Source organism: Carcharodon carcharias, chromosome 9 (genome assembly GCF_017639515.1).
Source record: "Carcharodon carcharias isolate sCarCar2 chromosome 9, sCarCar2.pri, whole genome shotgun sequence".
NCBI lineage: Eukaryota > Metazoa > Chordata > Chondrichthyes > Lamniformes > Lamnidae > Carcharodon > Carcharodon carcharias.
This window is the reverse complement of record NC_054475.1, coordinates 42,324,127-42,335,886: the sequence shown is the minus strand read 5'-3', so window position 1 is coordinate 42,335,886 and position 11,760 is coordinate 42,324,127. Positions and strand designations below refer to the sequence as shown.

Below are 11,760 nucleotides of genomic sequence, written 5' to 3'. Positions count from 1 at the left end.
AAATATGCTTGAAATACTCAGCGGGTGAGACAGTATCTGTGAAAAGAGAAACAAAATTAACATTTCAGGTCAAGCACTTTTCACCAGATCTGGGAAAAGTTGGAACTGTAATAGGTTTTAAGCAAGTGGGAGGGTTGGAAAAAAAAAGGGAAGGTTTGTGATTGGAGAGTGGTAAAGATTAAATGACAATAGTGTTGGTGCTGCAAGACCAAAGGGAATGGTAATTAGACAAGTAAGGAAACAAAAGATGTGCCTAGAGGAGGTGTGAAAGGCAGAATCATAAACAGTCCAAAAACAAAACTGTGAAAAACAAGAGTGTAAAACCAAAACCTGCAAAGAAAAAGGAAACAAAATGGGGACAGAGGTTATGATCTGAAATTGTTGAGCTCAGTGTTGAGTTCAGAAAGCTCGAAAATGCCTATTCAAAAGATGCAGCACTGCAGGAGGTCGAGGACAGAGAGGTCACTGTGAGACCAACACATTATTAATGACAGATGACTAAAAGCTGGAAGTCACATTTGTGGATTGAGTGGAGTTGTTTCACAAAGCGGTCAACCAATCTTTCTAATGGGCAGCATTGTGAGCTGTGAATATACTAAATTAAAAGAAGCACATGTAAATCACTGTTTCATCTGGAAGGAGTGTTTGAGTGCTTGGATGGTCAGGAGGAAGGAGATAAAAGGGTAGGTATTACATCTCTGCCCTTGCATGAAAAAGTATCATGAAAAGGTACTCTTAGCAACATCTTTTGTATGGAGAACATGAGTGAAGTTAAAGAGAAGTTGTTCAATGCAGAAACAAGTTCAGCCAGGTGGAAAGGGATAGTCATGGATGGAGACTGGTTGGGCCTCTGTTCAGGAAAGAAGTAGAGAGCCCTCAGATCATCTTGTGAGGGGTTGGACATGTAGAGTGATTAAACATCCATGGTGAAGAGAAGACGTTTAAGGCCAGAAAACCGGAAACTAAAAGTAATCAGAACAGTCATGAGTGTAGATGGGAAGAGACTGGACAAGGGGAGATTAGATCAGTGACAGTCCTAGAGATGATGGCCTGATGTTCAATGGTCCAGGGAGAGCTAGGAAGAAGTGTCAGAGGTCAGTTAACCAGACAACACCAGCACCACTCTTATCAGCAAATTTGATGACAATACTCAAATTGGACCTAAAAGACTGGAGTGCAGCAAGTTCAGAAAGAGAAGTTAAAATGAATAAAAGGAGCAGAAAAATTGAGACAACCAATGTCATGCTGATTGTTCTCAATGAAAAAGGCTAAGAGGCCAGGAGTTGGGGTCCAGATGGAGGAAAAATATGGAGAAGTGTAAAAGGATCTGCTGTGTGGGGGCAAGACTCCTTAACAAAGAAAAGGGTGAAGGCGACAGAAGTGCTCGGCAGTGTTCTGAGCTCAAAATTCATTGAGGTGATATATGGAGAAGAAGCTGTGGCCTTTGCTAAGTGCAATTGTTTGGGGTCAGAGACAGACAGGTCAGATACATGGCAAGGGGTGAGACTGGAAGAAGTGATGAGGTCAGACAGAAGTGAAGAGCAAGAAGGATCGAGAGCAGCTTTGGTAACGATAAGTTGTTGAAGCTTGCAATCCTTTATACCTCAAAGGAAGAATTTTTTAAAATTATATATATATAACTGTTGCATGGAATGAGGATGAAATGAAACTGTGGACCAGGGAATCCTTAAGATAGTGTGAGTCAGTGCTGCTGATCAGAGAGGATGAGAACATGCATCTGACGGCACTTGGCATTGAGTAGTATCTGAGGATGTGGTGAGAACAGCGGTTCATGGAACGTTGCTTATCTCGGAGATGTCTGTAATCATGGGGAGATCCGAAACATGAAGGGTGCGATTTCAATTGGAATCCACATGGAATAAGTCAGAGTTGAAGACAGTTGCTAGGGAAGGAGTTGTGGCTGTAAAAGCGAGTTTTGGTAGATACTTGATCAAATGAGAAGAGAAAGAGAAAGCAATGATTGGATCAATTCTCTCCCATTTTTGTCAGGCCCAATACCCAGTTTATCAACCCTGGAATACAAGATTTAACTTGCATTGTCTACAGCGTCTCCTCGACATTTCAGTACATTTAACACAAATCACAAGTCTCTGATATATGACGAAAAGAAAAAAATATATATATGCCAGGAGTCTGAAAAGGAAAATGGAGATGATGAAAATAGACAATAGGTCAACCAAAATCTGTAAAAAGGTTAATGATGTGGGATTGCGAGTGGTAGCAGCACTGAATGTGCGGGCGGGGGGTGGGGGGAGAAGGGAGAGTCGGGTCTAGTGGGCAGTTCACGCATGCGTGCGAAAGAGTGCTTCAATCTCCCTAAGGCAGCTCCGTACCCCAGGGAGATTCAAGCATTTTTAAAATAAATAAAGACATCAAAAATTTAATGAAACATGTCCCCTCATGTGACTGTGTCACGTGAAATGGGACATGTTTTTATTTTCAAAATAGAGGTTTTATTTAATTAATATTAGCTTTAGGAAACCTTATCTTGCTTGTGGATGAGGTTTTCTAAAAAATGTAAAGGCTGCTTGGCCTTCTCGCTTGCTGACTCCGGCTTGCACCAGCTGAATGAAATATCATGCGAGTGCGTGGTAACATCGGGACGCATGTCTGACGTCATTCCACGTCATATTACCTTCTGGTGTGTCAGGCGCGTGCCCACATTCCGAAGGTAAAATTCTGGCCCATGATACTAATGATATTTCACCTCAAATGTCCTTTAATAACTCCAAAATTTGTAGCAATGCAATTGTATTTCTTAATCTTTTTATAAGTTATAAAAATAATCAATATGAAGAGAACAAACTTAAAATAAACTTGAATGATATAAAGGTTAACACCAAAAGACTTTATAGTCAGATTAGAAGGAGAAGGGTGGTCAAAGGTCCTGTGGGTCTTTTAAAAACAGATGGGGGATAACATTGCAAATGAAATCAAGGAATGACAGACTTGCTGAAAAAAATACTTTTTTGTCAGTCTTCACAGTAGAGGATACTCCTGCTGTCCCTAGAAAATTGATACTGAATCAAGGACTATAGAATGCACTAAGTTAACATGACATAGAAAATAGTATTAGGGTACATAGATGACAGTAAAGACTGACAAATTACCAGGGCCTGATGATTTCCATCTCAGGGTTTTAAGGGGTTTAGGTGAGGAAATTACATATGCTTTAACTGTAACTCTTTTAGAGTTAAAACAATTAAACTAAATTCACAAAATAAGGGATAAATCAAGCACAGCCCCTAAGTCAGGTCAGCTGTAAAACCAAGGACAAAGTTTAAAGGAAACTTATAAACATTAAACCAAAATGTGATCAAAGGGGTCAATAAAACACCCCAGTCCCCGCGGTGCCCACCGAGCACAGAAGGCCTCGAGAGTGTTGGCAGACACCGCATACTCCCTCTCCAGGGACACCCGGCCACAAATGTAGCCGTGGAAACAAACAGGGCTGAGTCTACCCAAAAAACTCTGGCACCATCAGTGAGTGACTAACACACACAGCAACTGGTGAAGCTCATGTGAATGGATTTCTAATTTGCTGCCGAAACCTGGGATTGAACAAGGGACCTTTAAATCTTCAGTCTAACACTCTCCGAACTGAGCTACTTCGGCTAACATGCTTTAACTGTAGCCTCCCAAAGCTCTCTCAGTTAGCAATTGCCCCTTTCAATTGGAAGATTGGAACTGCAATCCCATTATTTGAAAAAGTGCAAGGGAGAAATCAGGAAATTATAGACTAATTAGGCTAACAGCTGTTGTGGAGACACTATTGGAATCTATTATTAAGGGCAGAGTGTTTGAGCACTTCTAGAAAATTATGTTGATTACAGAGAGCCAACCTGGATTTGTAAAGAGTGGGTCATATTTAAAAAACTTGTTGAGTTTTTTGGAGAAATAGTTAAAGCATCGGACAAGGGAATACTATGAATATTGTTTAAATGGGCCTCTAAAATTACACTTGATAATATTCCACATCAGAGACTTTTTGCTAAAATTAAAGCTCATGAACTGAAGGCAAATTATTGACCTGGTTAGGACATTGGTTAGTTGTTGGAAGACAGAATAGGGTAATGGGCATGTACTTGAATTTGAAGGATGTGACTTGTGGTGTCCCACAAGTATCTGTGCTGGGACTTCAGTTGTTCACTATACTTATCAATGACTTAGATGGTGCAGTAGATAGCCATATTTCCAAGTTTTCCAATGCTACAAAGATTTGACATGGAGCCAAGGTAAGATAAATTAACACACAGATCATTAAATGGCAGAACAGGTTCAAAGGGCTAAATGGCCTAATCCTATTCCATAAGTTCCAAATAGTGATCTAAGTTTCCTTTATATATCTCAGTGACCAAAAAGTAAATCTCTTTATTGATTATGATCTCTAATGACCTTCACTAAAATTTAGCTTCCATTTGGGAACACGGTAGTTGAGGAAAATATTAACTGTTTAACTTGTGTGTGTCTGTGTTTTTATCCTTTCCTGAGACAACCTAATTTTATACTAGATGCTGTGACCACTTTAGAATTCTGTGGTATTTCCTGTGACTTAATATTTGCTAAAATGTTTTGAGAGATTTCCCAAAGCAAGAGAATGACTGTGTGAGAGTGCACTTTTACCTATTGCACCTATTGTTTACACCCATTCTTTCAGATCATTACAGACTTGTCAATGTGGAAAACTAGCAAAACCTGATCAACAGCTGACAAATCCAAAAAAGGAGCTCTGAATGGTAGAGCTATCACAAGTAGTTACACTGAATTTGTCAGTGAGGTAGAGGCATGTTATAATGAAAGCTATGGACATACCCAGTCTCATCCCCCATCTCCGTCCCCGAGTTATCCCTGACCCAGCTCTATCTCTTCAATCTCTGACTCTGATCCCAACCCAAGATGTCAACCAACCCCCCCACCCTGAATCATGCTGTATCCATCCTACCCGATCAATATCTCAATGTGCAAAATACACTAAATGTACACCTGTTCCTGGGCTGTGGTCTCTTCTCAACATTTCCCCCTCTGGGAGGGAGTCAAACCTGTCAATCAATATGGCACTCAATGGCGTTCTCCTGACCATAACTCCACCTTTCCCTGGCTCTGAAACACCAGGGCCTTTTACCCAAAGGGTAATGATATTTGGCAAGAAAAACAGTCAGAATTAGTAAAGTAATTAATTAGATTTTCCAAAGGTGAAGAGTAATGGAATGGGTTAATTATTCTTTATAAGGAAATAGCTGACCTGCACAAAGCATTTTATGCACAACATATTCTCAAGGCCTCAAATCTAAACTGTGGTTTTCAATGATACAACAAGTGCATCTGAACTGGGTGATTTTATCAGGCTTGATTCACAGGTGTTTAATCGCAGGGTGTGATTCACATCAAAAATTACAAATTGCAGTGTGTGAAACAAATTTATACTTAGATTTGAATGTGCACGATGTTCAATCTGCCAGAATGATAGATAAAATATTTAACCTTGAGTATATGTTTTATCAAACTGTAAGTAACCTTTAAACCTTCTTTCTCCCTCCGCCAATTTTCTCTCATTCCTACCTGAAGGGGCATGATCATGCTCAGTCCACCTGTTCAATAGGATTTTTTCAATTCATCTGTAATTTTTCTGCTTGTATTTGTTTAACTCAGTCGTAACAGCCCTGAGGCTATTTGCAATGGGATGACACTGAACATGTAGGACAGTGTGTGGGAGATTTTAATCTAACTCACTGATTGAGAAACTCATATCAATGGTGCAATTGTCTGTGGTTTTTCATGACCTGTCCAACCTTAAGGTTGGCAGACGGGCCAATCAGCCAGACAGCTATTATATTTTACATGAAACCTCATTTAAGGGCAAGATGAAATCTCTGTTAGGAAATAAAATAAAAAGAGAGATCTGGGGACAGTATTTTTTATGAGGTATGCTTTCAGGTGCTTGATTGTGATGCGTGGACATTTTTTTGAAGCTTTTTATAAACTTTATTTCATTATTTGCAGGTCTCCAGCTCCCTGAGGCAACTATCTGCCTTCAGGGAGCTCTCTCGCAGCGTTCACCCGCACCCGTCGTGATGTCGTCGCCCACCCTCTTCCAGCCCCCGCCTGGCAGCGCTGAGCTTTTCAGCATGTGTTTAATGCTGGCCGGCCGTTAATTGGCCAGCCAGCATGGAAACGTGATTGGGGGCCGGTTGCGGTTGGGGGCCTGTTTCCACCAATTGCTCGCGTCCAACGACCGAAAAATTCAGGCCATAGCATCAGGTGGAATACTATCTTTTCACCCTGTTCAATATAACTCATTGACTTCAAGCTGGAGTAAATGATGGGATGTAATACCAACATTGCACCCAGTCCTGAATATCAGAATAGGTTAAAATTGCCCTCATTTGAAGGAGTATAAAATCAATTTTTCACCAATCTAGTGGGTCTTCCACCCAATAAAGCAGCATCACTTCCTCCTGAGAACATACTAGGTTGTGGGGGTGTGTGAATATAATAGGGAAGGAAAACTCAGAGTGGAAAGCCCATTGCCTTTTTGACTCCCCCTCAATAAACCCTGGGGAGGTTAAGATTGAGGATGACCTTCCTGCCTGGAGGTCAATTGAGGCCCTTAAGTGGCAATTTAAGAGTCGTTTAAGAGCCTCAGCCATCTGCCCCTAGTATTCTACCAGAGCCAGGGAAGGCCCTTGCCATCCAAGTAAGGCACCCAGTATACCTGGTGGGCAAGCCCAGCTTGTTGGGAGGTCCCTCCTTTTTGAGCACCTTGTGCCCAATGGAGAGATCCACCAGTGGCAAGGGGTGTGCCCAGAGTAAGATACCCCCACCTATGCTCTGACACCCCCTCACCTCACTTGTCAAAGCCTGCTGAACTGGTGCCAGTAAGTCCGCCCCATTTTAACTGTTCTGGGGCTCCAGCAATGATCCTTCTCCTGGGGTCTACTGCACTACTGACAGTGGTCACTGCTCCCAGCGGTGCTGCAGTTACTGAAGAGCTGCCAGCCTCTGATTGGAGGGAGGATATCTGCCCTGCAGGACCGGGGGTCCCTGAAGATGACCAGGCAAGTGCTTGATTTACTTTTGATTGTGTCAGGGCTCCTAGAAATGGCTGCAACAGGTTTGCTACGGGCTGTCCAGTTATTGACAGACCCACCGCTCTGATCATTAAATCCAGCACAATAAGCCTAGTTAAAATTGTGCCCTACAACAGTTTGCAGATTCATCGTTAAAATGAGTGGAGAGCGGAGGTACAAGAACATTGAGGAAGAACATATTTAGAGAAAGAAAGCTACAGTGTGAAAATTGTAGTTACCACAAATAGGATTTCTGAATCATTACTAGTCAGGGCAACAGGGATAATTACAGTAGGGTGGGGAAAATGATAGCACGTAGAAGGCCACTTTGTGCATCTTTGAGTATATGCACCAAAATTACCTGAAGGATGTATGATTTAGGGATTTACAAATTTCATGTTCAATTGTGGAGTAGGCTCAAGGGGCCCTCCTGCTGCTCCTGGTTCTTAGGTTCTTACATGCTTAGACTCATAACACCACTCCCCAGGCTACTATTTCTCAATTTTAGCACAGGCAAGAGTGATGTTCTCTTGTCAAGACAAGCAGATTTGATACAATGTTTTACAGGAGACTGCTCAGGCACTAAAGTACAAAACAAAGCAACAGGCTTGAGTTAAACAGCAATAGCTGCAAAGCCTAATTGGCCTCAGACATTTGCCTGGCAGTGGAAGGAAAGGGTAGTTCTTGCACATCATTAATTCAGGCATCAGACCAGGATCTGACACCTGAACTATTTTGCCTAGTGAAGCATGCCTGAAACCACTTTGCATTGAAACAGAGGCGATGGTATACCTGCAGTCTTAGCTTCCACGGTCTCCAACAGTTTTCTCATCTTTTGGATGAGATGTTAAACCGAGGCCCTATCTTCCTCTCGGGCAGATATAAAAAAAATCCCATCATACAATTTCGAAGAAGAATAAGAGGGTTCTCATTGGCATCCTGATCAACATGCTTCCCCCAGCCAATATTACTAAAACATTATCTGGGTCTTAATTTTATGTTTCCCCCAGTGGCAGGTTCTGAGACTTGGTGGGGGGGGGTTGGGGAGGTGGGGGGGGGGGGGGGGGGGGGGGGGGGGGGGACGTGAAATTGCACGGACAGGATTCCCTCTGGGATACCACCCACCCTGACCTGGCAGCAATTTTACGGTGGGGCGGGCAGTGCCCTGGCTGGGAAGCCTGCCCCTGCCCCAATTAAAGCCCTTAAATGGCTGCTTAATGGCCACTTAAGGGCCGTTTCCTGCCTAGTCTCAATTTTTAGGCTCACGGGCGGATGACAGCTCATGGGCGGAAACACAAAAATAAAGTAAGTTCAATCTCTGGTGGGAAGGGGAAGGGCACCTCCAAGCCCCCTCCTGACTGGGGGTGCCCTCCTCTTAAGGCCCGGTGATTTCCAGATCTCTCTCCCCCTTCCAGCCTATTCCCCGAGAGCCTGATCATCCCGCTCGCGACACCCCCAGACCTTCCCTACCCTCCCCACCCTGGGACCCCTGCAACTTATCTGCGTTGCTAGAAATTAGTGCCAGGCATCACCCTGCAGTGCCCCTTCCAGCCAATATGATTGGCCGGCAACTCTCCAAGGTGGGACTTCCTCCCAAATGAGGGGCAGAAGTCCTGTCTTATGCCAGTCAATAATCATTAGAGCGTAATATGTCATCGTGATGTGTTCTCACTGACTCTTCAGGGGGTTGGGCCCACACCATCCTGAAAATTCAGGCCCTGGTCTTTATCACATTGCTGTTTGTGGGAGTTTGCTATGCACAAGTTGGCTGCTAGGCTTCGACATTACATCAGTGACTACATCTCTGAAGTATTTCATTTGCTGTAAAGCACTTTGGAACAGCCTGAAATAAACTGAGTTTGCAAAAGTGTTACAAGGGCAAATTAAGCAGTCCCAGTCAATGGTCCCTCCAAGCCATTGGTTCCTGCATGTTAATCTTACCACCCCTCCCCCCCACCTCATATTGTCCTGGGAGTGGGAAGTAACCAATCACAAGATGAACTCCTGGGCTTGAATTTTTAGGTCGGTGGGCAGACGTGATCGGTGGGCCCAGGATCAGCTGGGCTGCTAACCGCGATCGACCCCTGACTGCAATTTCATGCTAGCTGGCCAATTAACGATAAGCCAGTGTGAAGCGTGCACTGCGAAGCTTATCGCTGCCAGTGTGGGAACGGGAAGAGGACAGGCACTGGCGTCAATGCAGACGCGGGCCGGCAGTGAGAGAAAACTCCCCGAAGGCAGGGAGCTGCTTCAGGGAGCTGAAGACCTGATAAATAAAGGCTTCAGAAGCTAAAAGAAAATGTCCATGGCCAAAATTTTTGGCTCGGCGAGCTGGGGTGGGGCCCGCTCGCCGAAGTGTAAAATGACGCAGGGAGATGTCGGGTGTGCGCCCCTATGTCACGGCGCGACAGTTAGGTTTTCAGTCCGGCAGGCACGTAGCCGACTCGGCTGCATGCCTGCTGAACTGTCAAAGGCCTATTAAGGCTATTTAAATATAAATTAAAGTAATAAACTGAGCTGCCCATCCAACCTTAAGGTTGGCGGGCAGCCGAAGAGCCCAGGCAGCCTTCACATTTTTCATGGAACCTCATTCAGGGGTGGGATAAGGTTTCATGAAGGGTTTATAAATTAAATAAAATTTTTCATTAATGTTCCTTGGCATGTCCCAACTCATGTTACACTGCCACATGAAGGTACATGTCTTAGAATATTTTCTTTTCTTTATTTAAATTTTTAGACCCTAAACTAATCTCCCTGAGGCACCCGATGGGGGGAAAATTCTCCCCCATGAATCATAATAATTCACCTGAAAAGTTAGCTACTGGAAATGCTGTCCACAGAAATTTATTTACATTTTATTCCATCACGGAAACCTCATCCTGTTCGTGGATGAGGTTTCATGAAAAATATAAAGGCCGCTTGGCCGATTCGCCCATCTGTCAACTGTAAATGTTTTGTAAGTCTAACATATGGAACGCTTCACGAATTTGCGTGTCATCCTTGCGCAGGGGCCATGCTAATATTCTCTGTATCGTTCCAATTTTAATATATGTGCTGCCGAAGCGAGTACTGTCAACTGTAAAGGTGGACTGCGAAAAATTGGAGTCAATTGCTCCGTTAACGATCTCAATTGCTCTCCTAATTGTTGGCAGACGCGCTTCTGACTTTTCCGTGTGCCCGCCAACCGAAATATCGGGTGATTTCACATCTGATCGCGCCTGGCAGGCGCCCACCCATAAAATTCTGCCCCTGGTGTTGGGCATTTGGTTGTGGTGTCACTGATTAAGCATGCTGTGACATCATTCTGTGTCTATGCAAGTGTGTCAGAAGTTCCCTGGAGCAGATTCTCGGAGCGGCGGCAATGAAAGCGGACATGGATTGAGCAACCGGTCACCGAGCCCCAAGCTTTTTTTCAAAGATTTCCATAATTATATGTTGCATTATATGTTTATCTATAATATGCAAAATATATACTGAATGTTATGTGCTGCTTTATTGCTGTTTTGATGGTGTCTGGGGTTGCATTAATTTTCAAATGTTAAAATGGGGTCATTTTGGAAAATAGCTTGAGAAGCAGTGATCTGAGGCATATGCGGGCCGACAGCTATCCAGGCTGTTCTGCACAGTGTAACAAACAGGCCACCCACAACAAAGCACTTGAGTTAATTCCAGGGCTGATCATCAATCTCCAACAGTGATAAAGTGAGCTGCTGGAGAGAACGCAGAAAAAAGTGAAGATGTGGTTGCAGGATCAGTGAGAGAGGGAATCAGTGATTGATGGTGCAACGAGCTCGAGCTGGAGGGAGGGGTGATGTGTTCAGAAACCAGCAGCGTGCAATGAGAAAGGTGGGAAGCAAGGAGCCAGGCAATGCCTCAGAGCCCCGTGATAGACTGAGCTTCAGAAGGTCCAGCCAACTCCAGATTCATTGGTTAAGAATTGGGGGAGGGGACGAGACTTGGGGACATTTCCCAATAGCCAGTCAGCAAGGGAGACAAGGGGTTGAGTGGATGAAATTGATGGGGCCCAAGGCAGCCAAACCATAATTAGAGTGAGACCCAATTTGGCCCCCATTCCAATAACCCAGTACTCAACCAGAAGGGTGAGTGTGAGGAGCAAGGGAGAATGGGAACAGAAAGAGGAGATGGAGAATAAAATGTGTGAGGGGGTGATAGAGTGGGACCTATGTGATGAGAGGGATAATGGGAGGAGAGGTGTATTGGGATATATGCAATTAGGAGGATAATGTGACATATCAGTGGAGAGGTGCATTGGAGCTAGTGAGAGGTGGAGGTGGAATGGAGCTTTTGAGAAAAGTTAGAATGGAAGGAGAGCAATGTTTACTCTAGGGTGTGTGCATGCAGAGCTGTGGAGCAATCTAGAATGTTCTGTGCATTGAAATAAACAGGCTGCTCACAATTATATGAAAGTTTGTGACCGGAAATGTAAGTTGCCCATATACAAGATGACTGTACTGGGCAGGCTACAAACTCCTCTGAGCACTAAGAAATATGAGAGAGAACGTTGCTCTCAGTAGGACACCAAACTTGAGATGAACTTGGGTAGATGGGGACTGGGGAGAGGGAGTAATGGGTCTGCAACACTAGTATCAATTCATCGATTCTCCATTCTGTGCATCTTCTGAATGCAGCTCCTTACAGTGTGCTCAGAGTT

The 11,760-nt window shown here is 43.9% G+C and overlaps 2 non-coding genes across 2 annotated transcripts; both read right to left on the bottom strand.

Annotated features, from left to right (window-relative positions):
- Positions 1 to 3,563: 3,563 nt before the first annotated feature.
- On the bottom strand, positions 3,564 to 3,636 carry trnaf-gaa. The gene has a single exon. It is a non-coding gene; the product is annotated as a tRNA-Phe (tRNA).
- A 6,415-nt stretch (positions 3,637 to 10,051) lies between these two features.
- On the bottom strand, positions 10,052 to 10,158 carry LOC121282706. Its single transcript, XR_005944122.1, has one exon. It is a non-coding gene; the product is annotated as a U6 spliceosomal RNA (small nuclear RNA).
- Positions 10,159 to 11,760: the final 1,602 nt, after the last annotated feature.